We start from the raw sequence: 14266 nt of genomic DNA, 5'->3' as shown, positions 1-14266 counted from the left end.
GGGCGGAGCTTGGCGGCAAATTCAAAAAAATGTCAAAATCATAACACATACAGTACTGTAATCTTACAGATTACAGTACTGTATGAAATGATTTCACATCCCTTTTGTCCCCAGTGCTCTGGCCCATGCCCTGCATGCAGTTTTACATGATATACACTGTTCTTTCTGCCTGGAAACTGGAGATTGTCCATAGCAACCAAAAAGTGTCCCTTTACGTCAAAAGTGGCTTTAGACCAGCTAGAAAACAGCGATAGTAAATTAGAACACTTGCAGAATTGAGCGATAGTGAATTGTGGGGAAATTTATTTTATTACTATTTTTTTTAATTTTTTTAAATTATTTATTTTTATTTATTATATTATAATTTATGTTTTTGTGTTTCAAACTTTATCATACCTGGGATATCTACTAGACTCTGGTTTGGACAGATTTAAGTGTGTTATTGTTAAGATTTACAGACCTACAATATAAAACGCCAAATTTCCATGCAAAATAATTGTACCGCTTTCAGCACCTAAAATCCGAAAGAATCATACCGCCAGGGAGGTTAAGGGTAAGAGGGCTACCTAGTCTCTCCCTAGTCAAGTCTGTAAGACACGGTAGATCAACCGAGGCTAAGTATGCATGCATTTCCTCCTCTGTATACCGCACACGAGAGCTGTATAGCTCCTGATAGCATGAGGCAAATTGGGCATTAATCTGCACAAGGTCAACAAGGATGTCCCTGGTAGAGGACCGAACGCGGGAAATAGACACTGGGGAGGAAAGCTCCTGTGACAACCAGGCAACAAACGACCATACTCTCTCCTTGTTCAAAAATCCTCTGACTCTGGTGTAGTAAGTGGATTTTGGTATTGGAAATGCGAATAAGGGAGACACCCCCCCAAGGCTTAGAGAGAGGAATACATCAGGGGATCACGACCCCTAGCATAAACAGTCTCCACGGCCATAATCTTTGTTTTGGCTTCATGCAGTTCTTTGCAGGCTCCCCTATGTACCCTCCTGATATGGTCCTGAAAGCTACCCCTCATGCAGGCCTTAAATGCATCCCAGGTGACACAAACAGAAGCGATCCTGTGAGTTCCAGAAATTAATCATATCATTCTTGCATGGAATGTCAACCCTCAAGTCAGATAGCAAGAACCTAGAGAGGCGCCATAGACCCTCCGTTGGAAGCTGTAGGGAAATAGGGGCATGGTCAGAGATACCCCTAGGCATAATTGTGATATCCCTCACTCTGGAAAGGGCAGACCCCCCCCGGCGTACACCGAATCAGTTCTGGAAAAAGTCCTGTATGTGGCAGAGTGACAGATATGCACTCGCAGGTTGGGGTGTCTCCACCACCAGACACCTGAAAAATTGTAAGCTTCCACCCAGGATGCCAAGTCACTGGCAGAGCCGGATGTCTGGGATAGTCTGTCCATTCCAGGGTCTGGGACTATATTGAAGTCCCCACATATCATAATATTATCAGTAGCATATAGCAGAAGCCTGGAAACTAGCTGGTAAAGTAAATGAACCGAGGCTGGAGAAGGCAGGTACAATCCCACTATGACAACTTCCAGGGTAGTATTAAGTGAATGTAATATAACATATATTACGACCCCCTGGATCTACATCCATCGTCAAGAGGCGAAGGGCAGGAATTAACGTATCAGTATACTGACACCACGCGAGACATTAGAATAAGTAGAATGATATAAATGACCAACCCAGGGCCTCCGAAGACTCAAAAGTTTGCCGCCAGTCAAGGGAGTCTCCTGGAGGATACAAATATGAGGGGTATGCCGCTGCAGGAACTGAAATACCAATGACCTTTTTATTTTTGAGTTAAAACCTCTGGTGTTCCAGGACACTATTTTACATGTAGATATAGGTCCCTATGATCATGTTTACAACAGGAATTTGCAAAGTGAGTCTTGGAGGCTTAACATCCAAAACAGAGAAAGACAATATGCCCTTGTGGGGGCACAATGTGCAAGAGGGCATCGGTGACCAGTTGTCTGGAGTACTGTACATGAACCGGATATAGGAGTCCGGATAAAAGAGCTGGTGTGGTCTCCCAGCATACACTGGGAGCACAAGCTTAGTGTTACAAGACCAGTTTAAACCACCAACGAAAACATGGATACCGCACAAAGCGAGGTCCATAAAGACGTGGATGAGCAAGTTTGGGGGCGGAGGAACTTGACTGGCCTGCTGAGAGTCCTGACCTCAACCCGATAGAACACCTTTGGGAAGAATTAGAGTGGAGACTGCGAGCCAGGCCTTCTCGTCCACATGATTGCCTGACCTCACAAATGTGCTCCTGGAAGAATGGTCAAACATTCCCATAGACACACTCCTAAACCTTGTAGACAGCCTTCCCAGAAGAGTTGAAGCTGTTATAGCTGCAAAGGATGGGCCAACTCAATATTGAACTCTACGGACTAATGCCGTGTACACAAGACCGGACATTCCGGCAGAAAAGGTCCGACGGAATCATTCCGTCGGACATTCCGATCGTGTGTGGGCTTCATCTGACTTTTTCTTTCTAAAATTCTGACGGACCTAGAAATAGAACATGTTTCAAATCTTTCCGACGGAATCAGTTCCTATCGGGAAAACCACTCATCTGTATGCTATTCCGACAGACCAAAAACGACGCAAGGGCAGCTATTGGCTACTTTTTATAGTCCCGTTGTACGTCATCGCGTTCTAAACGATCGGACATTGGTGTGATCGTGTGTAGGCAAGTCCGTTTCAGCGGAACTCCGTTGGAAAGACTGTTGGAGTCTATTCTGACGGAAAGTCCGGTCGTGTGTACGCGGGATTAGACTGGAATGCCAGTAAAGTTCATGTGCGTGAAAAGGCAGGTGTCCCAATACTTTTGGTCATATAGTGTATGTGCTCCAACTTGAAAGACTCTGAAAATTATAGAGCTAGGACTGCAGTACACAGAGAAGCCTTGACATAGGCACTGCGGCTTATGCTTATATTTGCAAATGTGTACAAACAAAACCTTCTGTTTTTAATGTGAATTGTTAGAAAGGGTCAAGTTGTTTTTTTGCAGGCTAGCTGGTAAGAGCCCATTCACACAGGGGCAACACGACTTCCAGCGCGACTTTCGGAGGCAACTTGGACACGACTTAAGTATGAATCACAGCACGACTTGGAGCAACTTACAACACAACTTGAAGTCGCCTCCAGGACAGGGAACTTTACAAGTGGCCAATCAGAGCTTATCAGCTGTGTGTGAGAAGGAGGGGGCTGGCTGTTTAGTGGAGTAAATTACTTTCTGTTTCCTTTCTGCTTCCTGTAAAGTTGCCTCAGTATGAACAGTGATCAGACTTGGAGGCAACTTCCATTGAAATCAATGGGTACAAGTTGCCTTCAAGTCGGATTGAAGTAGTACAGGAACCTTTTCTGAAATCGGAGCGACTGCAGTAGTGTGCATTAAGACAGATCCATTCATTTACATTGATTTTTTCATGTAGCGCGACTTGAGGCGACTAGGGGCGACTTGGGGCGACTTGAAGTCGGATCCAAAGTTGCCCCTGTGTGAATGGGTTCTTAGTGTGCTGGGAAATCTTTGTTTGTTATGAGCATTGCCCTTCCATCTGCAGCTTACTGCAAATGCTAGGTATAGGTTGGAGCGTTTGTCACTTTTTTGTACCATGCCTGGAATTCTTTAAATATTCATAAATGTGGAGTCAAGTTAATCAATGGGACAGATTATAGGAAATGAAAATAGGAGAAACTTGCATCTAAGCTGTAAATAATAGGCCCTTCTCTGGTTCCGTGTCATGGGTTCTGAAACCAGGATGTTACGTTGCGTGACCCACAACAACTTGGCATGGTGGGAGCTGGTGTCCGTAAAATCATCAGTCATTTCCATTGATGTCTCTGCTGCATCAGAGCACCCATTTAGCACTATTACAGCTCCAGACCATGTGATATTTGACCAGGACCAGGACCTGCACTTTTTCAGGTTAGAGGTACAGTAAGTGTCTTTGTTACTGCCCCTACCCTGCCTTCCTAATTTGATTAAAGAGAAAATGGCTGTACAGTCAAAAATAGCGGTAGAATGAATTGCACCCAACAATCACCGAATAGCATGTGAAACTATTGGGGATGCTATCTATCGTCTCCAAGTACTGGTTAAAAGAAGCTTTATTCCAATAAATATGTACTAATTCTGAAACTTTTTGTTGCCTGGCTGTCTCTGGCTTCAGTACTTTTTAAGTTACCGACCTGGAACAAATATTCAGCAAACAAAATCAGAGGGAAGTCAGAACTCCTGATGTATAGATGCATTATGGGTCAATGACTGAGAAAATCTTGCAACTACTGCTTCACAGCCTGCTTCCCACAATCAGCATGGCAGTGCCGGGGACCTAAAAACCGGTGAAGAACCTGACTGGCTGAGTACAGCACTGGATTCCTGAACAGGTAAGTGTCTTATTACTAAAAGTCAGCAGCTACGGTATTTGTAGCTGCTTACTTTTATTTTAAATAGGATAACTGCGTAAAACATTTTAGCAAAAGCCTTGAGCACTGGCATTGGAGTTTAGTTCCACTTTTTTTTTTTTAACCACTTGCTTACTGGGCACTTAAACCCCCCTCCTGCCCAGACCAATTTTTAGCTTTCAGCGCTGACGCACTTTGAATGACAATTGCGCGGTCATACAACACTGTACCCAAATGACATTTTTATCATTTTTTTTCCCACAAATAGAGCTTTCTTTTGGTGGTATTTAATCACAGCTGGGATTTTTATTTTTTGCTAAACAAACAAAAAAAGATGGAAAATTTTGAAAAAAAAAAAAAAAATCATAGTTTGTTATAAAATTTTGCAAACAGGTAATTTTTCTCCTTCATTGATATGCGCTGATGAGGCGGCACTGGTGGGCACTGATAGGCTGCACTGATGGGCACGGATAGGCACATTTAAGGCGGCATTGATAGGCACAGTTAAGGCGGCACTGATAGGCACAGATAAGGCGGCACTGATGGGGACAGATAAGGCGGCACTGATGGGCACAGATAAGGCGGCACGGATGGGCCCTGATGGGTGGCACGGATGGGTGGCACGGTTGGGTGGCACTGATGGGCACTGATAGGTGGCACTGATGGGCGGCACTGGTAGGTGACACTGATGGGCACTGATGGGTGGCACTGATGTGCAGCACTGTTGTTGAGGCACTGATTGTGGGCACTGATGGGTGGCACTGTGGGCACTGATGGGTGGCACTGTGGGCACTGATGGGTGGCGCTGGTGGGCACTGGTAGGCAGCACTGCTGCCTATTGCTAGGTGGCACTGGCAGAGCGCACAGGTGGGCACTGAGGATCTGGTGGCGCTCACCGTGATCGGGACTGATGTCCCTGTCACGGCCGCCGGTGATCGTCTTTTTTTTCCTCCTCACGCTGTCAGCGCGAGGAGAAAAAATAGCCGATTACTGGCTTTGTTGATGTCACATTGTCAACTTTCATTGGCTGACAGCTGATCATGTGGTAAGGGATCGGGATCGACCCCTTACTCTGATCTGTGATCAGGCGAGTCTCACAGACTCGCTGATCACAGAGCGTGCTGCGCGCGCCCTGCAGGGGGCGCGCAGGCCGCTCGTGCACGGAACAACGTCAATGGAGGTAGTCCCGGCAAAGCAGGTCCGCGCTGTAGCCGTCATTCAGCTATAGCGCGGATCTCTAGTGGTTAAATAACAATTATATTTCATACTTACCTTCACTGTGCAGTTCATTTTGCACAGAGTGGCCCTGATCTGCCTCTTCTGGGGTCCCCCGGCGGCGCTGGTGGCTCTTCCCCGCATTGAGTGCCCACGTTGGAGAAGGCTCTCCCAAGGTGGACACCCGTGCGGGCGCGCTCCAGAATCCTGCTTCTGTGTCCATTTACACAGAATGCAGGACTCAACCCCCCCCCCCCCGGTGACGCGCGTCCTTGGATTTGATTGACAGCAGCGGGAGGCAATGGCTGCGCTGCTATCAATCTATCCAATCAGGACACGAGACACCAGCTAGAACTGGTGTGCTTGTTCCCGGCCAGAGAAAAATCGGGGTCAGGTAAGTAAAATAGAGGCATGGGGGGCTGCAGCACCACAGAGGATTTTTCATCTTAATGCATAGAATGCATTAAACCCCTTTAAGCAGTGGTCAGTAGTAATCGGCTAATAAGGAACTTAAATGAAGACAAAATTACACAACAGAAGGTTTTTGTCCAGTCTATCATTGTTTAATTTAAATTTTAGCTCAGAGATTCCTTCTACTGAAGTTTAAAACCCTAGCATCTCTAGTTTTCAGTTTCTGCATTTATTTGTGTTTGCTTTGGTCTTTAATCTTACAGTATGCAGAATTACTGTTATGCTGGGAAACACATAGGCAGCAAGCTGATGTGTTTCTTAAAGGGTATGTAAAGCCCAAATATTTTTTTCTTTTTACATTTTGAATAGAGTAAGGAAAGGTTCGATTCCATATCTATTTTTGTTGCTTAAGGGTGAGTAGAAATGCAGCGCTGGACACAAAACTTCAGCCAGTACAAAATGTTGTCATTAGAACTCGATAGCTTGGGTTTGGCAGTTCTCCACAAAATGAGGAGCTCACCCAACTAGAGAACTCAACATGTAATCCTCCCACCTAAGATAGAGCTTAACAGGGCCGGCGTAACCATTAGGCGGGACAGGCAGTCGTCTAGGACGGAAGGATAGGAGGGGCGGTAAAATTCTTGCTGACAAAGTGACCCCACAGCGCTCGCTGCTATTACACACCCTGCCACACCGAGCAGATTGGAGCTCTGTTTCGGGATGCAGGGTGACAAGCCAGAGGAAGAGCCGGGTCGGGGATGAGAATAAACAAGCGCCGGCGGAGTCTGTTTGGGCAGCTGCGGGAGGAGTGTCTTCTCCCCCAGGCACCATGACTTGTACACTGTGGAGATTGAGAGTGGCTATACCTCTCTATCTCTGGCACTCCACAGCCTCTGGCATCCTGTCACAGTCACATAGTGAGAGCGGGGAAAGCCAGCTTGCACAGGAGTCATGCTGTATCCTGTCTCCACTGTTCTCATAAGCCTGCCCTCACTCTGCTGCTTGTCCAATCCAATACTCTGCCTCCCATTTGTACCCTCCCAACCTGGCCCACACTCCAGCCACCTGCATGCAATGCACTTGCTCTGTACTGTGAGAGGAGTTTTGTTGGCAGCTGGGAAGCACTTTTCAAACAATAGCTGCTAGCTGCCACAGCCCTGAGGGAGACCAGCCTGAATGTAAAAAAAGCATAATTGGTGAGTGAGACTTCCATCCCCAAAATAACCGCCCTCTCTGTTCTCACCCCTTTGTGCTCTGCACCTTCTTCCCCCCCCTCCCCCTTTCTTTTTCTCTCTCTACCTCTCCCCCCTCTTTTCCTTCCACCTCTCTTCCTCCTTCTCACCCTCCTCTCTCCCCTCTAACTCATTCTCTCTCCCCCCTAGGCTAGGGCCTAGCCTGTCTCTATACCACCCTGGCCTGTCCATATACCACCCTGGCCTGTTCGTATACCACCCTGGCCTGTCCGTATACCACCCTGGCCTGTCCATATACCACCCTTGCCTGTCCATATACTACCTTAGCCTCTCCATATACTATACTAGCCTGTCCATATACCACCCTGGCCTGTCCATATACCACCCTGGCCTGTCCATATACCACCCTGGCCTGTCCATATACCACCCTGGCCTGTCCATATACCACCCTGGCCTGTCCATATACCACCCTAGCCTGTCTATATACCACCCTAGCCTGTCTATATACCACCCTGGCCAGTCCATATACTACCCTAGCCTGTCCACATACACCCCTAGCCTGTACATATACTACCCTAGCCTGTCTATATACTACCCTAGCCTGTCCATATACTACCCTAGTCTGTCTATATATCACCCAGGCCTGTCTGTTTACTACCCTAGCCTGTCTATATACTACCCTAGCCTGTCTATACACCTGTGTACCAAGACTGGTGTGAGGAAGCGAGCTGGTGCCGCCACTATTTTTCTTTAGGCCAGGTCCAGAGGCGCAGGTGCGGGCCAATGTAACTTCCTGAAGACGGCCAATCTGATAGGTCGAAATCCATCGAGATTGAGTTGTGTCATCGTGACACACTTCCGCCCATACGGCAAAACCTGGAAATCGATCCTCCACTGCGTCAACGGCTGCATGAATCAACCAGGCAGATTTAACAGATGACTTTTTACCTGCTGTTCACTCCAGGTGCCAGAATATCAGGCACTCATACATGTGAGTTGAATACCTTCTTTTAATTTTTTGGAATAAAAGTTCTTTTTAAACAGTACTGCGCAATGAGGCTTTTCCTATTGAATCTATCTACATGAGGAATATTTACCATAGCCAACCACTGGTCAGAGGAAATCTACAGGGGTCACCCCACACATGTAATTGACCTAACTAGCGATAGTTGGTCCAATCCCAAGGGTGAGTGCACATCTACTAGGGGGGCACCCTATCTAAGTACATAAAGAGCACGGAACTTTTTATTTATAATTCAAGTCACAGCACTGTATATGAGATCCTCAATACTGTTCTAGAAGCACAAGCACTTTTTCACTGGGGACTGTTTTTAATGATTTTTTTAATGTTTGTTTTCAGTGTTATTTATATATATATATATATATATAATATTGTTGTATGTAGCATTTAGCGCGATAATTTTTTTTCATTGTCTTAAATGTGTTGGATTTTGTTTTCTTGCTGTCACTTGTGAAAGTAATACTATACTTTGGACCCCTAACACATTTGTTTGGCACTCATTTTAGATCCACTCTGAATGGTGTTTGTTGCTGTCTGTGTTCCTGCTCGGATTCACCTTCTATATTGGTCCTGAGGCCAATTCTCTTTGGTACAGAAAGTGATTAGAAATCCAGCATATTTGGGTTGTCACGGAAATGGGAAGAAATCTTCCAATGAGAAAACCTGTTCTGCTGACAGTTGTCCAAGAAGTGACATCCCCTCCACTTGCTTTGGAGAGATCTCCTCTAACTTCCCACTTGGTATCTGAGACAGGAAGTTAAGTGAGATCTCCCTGATAGTACACACACAACATAAAGGCTAATACTAACCATTCTTAAAAATGTCCCCTACCCCCCACCCTCCTACCTATCCTGTATATCCTGTATACTTGTCTCCCTTCAGGTCTGGTCATGTGGTCCTGCAGCTCTGACTCTTCTGTATAAGGGAGCGCTCAGCAATAGCTGTGAATTCCCAGAGATATGGTGTCACCGAGCTCTCTTCTCTCCCAATGCGGAAGCTGCTCACTGACACAGGGAAGCTGGAGCTGCAGGATCACACGACCAGAATGCAGAGGACTAAAAATGGGTATGTACAAAGATCTTTTTTATACAGGGTATGCAGGACCGGAAGAAGGAGGGTGAGGGAACATTTCTAAGAATAGTTAGTAGCCTTATCTTCCCAACTCTATCCAAAATTAAAAGAAAAAAAAGTTTGAGTTTTAGCTTTACATACAACTTAACCTGCTTAGGACTATTCATGCTGCCAGCAGGTCTTTGGGTTATAATAGGCTGTAAGTTGATATTAATTACTAGCATTTCTGCCAAACAGTGCGTCTAAAAACAAGCACTACTGACACTGGCCAGTGGCTATTTTTGTTGCTTATTTACTGCTGAATTTTGTGTTTTGCCTGAAGTTTTTCTTTAAAACTTGTAATTGTGCCTATGGAATCCCTTCAGATTTTAAAGTTTCACCTATCAGTATTGGCAATGATAGTCAACAGGATTCCTGAGGATGGGAACTCCGTTTAGCCACTTACTTTTCTTTTGTTAACCCAGCATCAATGGGAATTTTACTGGCAATAATAAATGTGTTTATTGCCTGTGTTATGCCCCGTACACGCGGTCGGACATTTATCGGACATTCCGACAACAAAATCCTAGGATTTTTTCCGACGGATGTTGGCTCAAACTTGTTTTGCGTACACACAGTCCCACAAAGTTGTCGGAATTTCCGATCGCCAAGAACGCGGTGACGTAAACCATGTACAACGAGACTAGAAAAGGCCAGTTCAGAACCAAGCACGGCACCCTTTGGGCTCCTTTTGCTAATCTCGTGTTAGTAAAAGTTTGGTGAGAGACGATTCACGCTTTTTCAGACTCGTGGTTTTCAGATCATTTTCTGCTGTTCAGTTTGTGCTTGTGGGTTTGTATCTGCTCTTCAGTGCGTGCAGCGAGTACCATTGACTTGTCAGTGTGTTCTTGTTCGTTCGTTTCTGTTTTTCAGGTCGCTCTTCAGAGGCCTTGCTGTTCTTCAGTGCGTTCTGTTACTTCGTTCTGAGCAGCCGACCATTTTCTAGCCATGTTGCGTATACGTACTCCTCGTAGAGTTTGTGCTGTGCGGGGAATTGGTGTTGGGGTCCTGACCTTGACACAAGTCCAGTCCATGAACAGGGTGGGGAGGAGTTTATGGACCAAGAATTGATTGCTTCAGCCTGACCAGTTCTGTCATATGCCTTTGCTCCGTGAGATCCGTGAGAATAATCCTGATGATTTCAGGAACTTTCTCCGGATGACGGACCCCGTATTTCACTGTTTGTTGGCTTTGCTGACCCCCTATATCAGCAGGCAGGATACCTGCATGAGGCAAGCCATCACTCCGGAGCAGAGGCTCATCGCCACCCTGCGGTAATTGGCGACGGGGAGAAGCCTGCAGGACCTCAAGTTCTCGACAGGCATCTCCCCCCAGGCTCTGGGGATCATTATCCCAGAGACCTGTTCTGCCATCATCCAGGTCCTGCAGAAGGAGTAAATGAAGGTAAGATTTGTATCCTTTAATATCACATTTTATTGTATTTAATGTTTGATAATATATTGTATTTCTTTCCTCATTCCCTAATTACCATGATTGGAATATGCTGTGAATGTCCCCTTTGTCCTCATGCATGCTTGATATTTTTGTAATTATTATATTCACCTCATGTAGTCCTTAACAATGTATTTTATCAGCTCCATAGTAGTGCTTTACCCCAAACACCACTAAAATGTTTTGAAATGTGATTTGTGCTTTAAATTCAGGCAGAGTGCCAGAGGCTTTTTTGGGGGGTCCCCAAATCATTTGGAACCCTCCCTCCCCCCAACTGCTAAGTCAGCTGATACCAATTCTCTATCTATCCTCAATCATCTATCTGCTGACTTTGCCAAACCCATACACACTATACCCATCTCTTCTGTGTTCAGATTTATGGATGAATTCCCCAAAGCATGTAGTGCAAGGGCCTGCCTGAATAATTTAAAATGGTAATGTTTCAAGTTTTGTATCCTATTATTATCTTGATAGGTAATAGCAGAATGTCCAAATGTGCTCAAATGTGTACAGTGTGTATTTATATCTTTGTTTTATGAAACTTCTTACTTGTCCAGTGGGCTGCCAATAGTGTAACTAAGGAGGGGCTGTTCAAAGTAATACCCATTATTTAGGCATTCATCTCTCAATGAAGTGGAGAGGGTTACCTGTCCAAGAGTTCCCCCCCCTATAATGTTAGAAATGGCCCATGAGAGGGGGGAGGGGGGATCTGATCGGTGTACCTTATACTTTGGTCTTTAAAAATTCCCATAAATAAATGTTATCTTGATGTTGGCCAAGAATGTTTGTGTCTAATCTGCTTTCCATGTTTATGTGCAAAAAGACAAATTTTTTTTTTTGTTTTACTCCACAGTTTCCTTCCAACCCACAGGAATGGCAGAATGTGGCCTCCCACTTTGCCCAGCGGTGGGACTTTCCTAACTGCGGAGGGGCAATTGATGGGAAACACGTCCACATCATCCCACCACCCAACTCGGGGTCATACTATTACAACTACCAGGGGTTCAATAGTGTTGTAATGTTGGCGGTGGTGTCGGCTACTTATTAATTTCTGTATGTGGACGTGGGGAAGAATGGCTGGATGTCCGATGGTGGAGTCATCACCCAGACGGAGTTCTACAGGCGTCTCCAGAATGGCAGCTTGGACTTACCACCTCCAGAAGACAATGTGGAAGGACTCCCATTCGTCTTCGTTGCGGATGAAGCCTTTGCGCTGGGGGACCATCTTATGCGGCCATTCCTGATGAGGACCCTCACCCCGGACCAGAGGGTTTTTAATTACCGGATGGCCAGAGCCAGAAGAGTGGTGGAGAACACGTTTGGAATCATGGCCAGCAGGTTCCGCCTATTTCTTACACCCATACATATTGCGGAGTATAAACTGAATCATATTATCCTGGCGTGCTGTGTTCTACACAACTTTTTACAGAAACATTCTGCCAACTATGGTGGCTCAGTTGGGCCTGAGGCCGGAATTCAAAATGAACCAACCCTGACGGCGCTTGAAAGTGGCCGTCCTGGCTTGCCCTCCCTGAGTGCCCGTGATGTCCGGCTAAGATACCTTGAATTCTTTGCGGGTGGGGGGCTATCAATATGCCAGACAATGTGTGAAACCTTCTTTGGTGACATTTACTGCTTGTGTTTGTTTTAGCTGACCCTGACAGAAATGTGTTGAGTCCTGAAAATGGCGTGATTGTGTAACCTTCGAAAGCACTGTTGGGTGTTATTTACTAAAGGCAAAGACACTTTGCACTACAAGTGCACTTGAAACTGCACTTGTAGTGCAAAGTGGATTTGCCCTTAGGAAATAACCCCCATTGTCACAGAAAGCAGCAATTAGAGCACAACAAAAGTGTTGGAGCGTTGAGACAATAATCCACACATTCTTGATTAACAATCTTTTTAATACCTGCACAATCACATGTGCATTTAGAAAAGGTTTTTAAAACAAACCAACATGTTTGTTGTATAACAATTTTTGGGGTCGCATTAGAAAAGTAGAAATGTCCATTTCAGATAAAACAGGCATGTTTAAAACCCACAAGAAAGACACAAATCTTGAACTTACAAAGTTCACATTTGGTAGAACTTGAAGGCAATATCAGACATGAGTATTTACAAACTGTGTTTGATATTGCGTTCAGATGGGGTGAAGTCACCCCCGGAAAAGCCAAATTTTGAAGATGCATACAAATAGCCGAATGTCAACATGTGCTAGCTGCCATCACAGGGGATCAAGGGACGTGTTTTGGGGGAGCAACCCCTTCCTCTCAGCTACTTTATTATTAAGGAAGGGGTTGCACCTCCAAAACGCGTCCATTGATCTCCCGTGATGGCAGATAGCATTTATTGACACACTGTGTGCCTCTTCAAAATTTGGCTTTTCTACTATTTTTCAAAAAATGTTAAAATTGTAGCACACCAAAAAACCAAGGGATTTGGAGGGTTTTTAAACTCTCCCCAAAACATCAATGATGTTCTTATTTTTTTGAAGAACATCATTGATGTTTTTCTTGATGTTTTCCAAGTCCCTATTACACTCCATGATCTCCCAATCAGGATCTGTGCACTTTCCGAGGTGAAAGGATCTGGATGCACAACATCACGATCACCTAAAAAGATAGAAACAAAAAAAACATGTATTATAAATATGGTGGCATCCCTCTCTTACCTGAGCCTGTGGTCGCAGACACTCACCTGTTGTGGTGACAATTTCCACCACGTCTTCCTCCTCCTGCTCTGCTGGTCTTAGGTGGATTTCCCCTTCTTCCAGAGGTGGGGGGTCTCTGGTCTCCTCGGATGAGGGGTGTCCTCCGAGTCTTTTCTCCCCTATGTAAAATAAAAATGGTATACTTAGCCCACAGATATTTGAGGAAAGAACTATAAATATGAAACATTGCTTGGAAGTGGGGTACAATTGTCTGTTTTGGCAGAGTTCCAAGATGTAGAATTTTTAGTGTCCTCTGTCAAGCTTCAATACTTTACCTGTTTTGTACAAGCTTCACAGATGGAGACACCCCTATAGTATACACTGGAGCACCTGTGTAGGCCCCCTAATAAAAAGGGTGTTCTGGTGTCCCACACTAGTGCTCCAGTGTCCAGATGTGTAAACAGCTGCTGAGTGTCCACTCCTTACACAGAATCTGGTTTGCATTTCATTCTAGTAACAAACCCATCTACACAAGCAAATTATTTTCAGACAAGTAGGCCCTAAAAAATGTGGGCAAATGCATATGGCCAAAACAATGGTGTTTTATAGGCCGAAAGAAAAATGTTTGATACGAACGAATAATGTGCCCATGAACATGAAAGTTGACATTTTAAACTGGATAACAGTTAAGAAAAGCACATGGAGCAGCACGAACATAATAAACACAAAAAGAATAGGAACACAGCACAACTACTTACTTTTTTG

This window comes from Aquarana catesbeiana, linkage group LG07, assembly GCF_042186555.1.
Source record: "Aquarana catesbeiana isolate 2022-GZ linkage group LG07, ASM4218655v1, whole genome shotgun sequence".
NCBI lineage: Eukaryota > Metazoa > Chordata > Amphibia > Anura > Ranidae > Aquarana > Aquarana catesbeiana.
Note: the sequence above shows the minus strand (reverse complement) of the source record.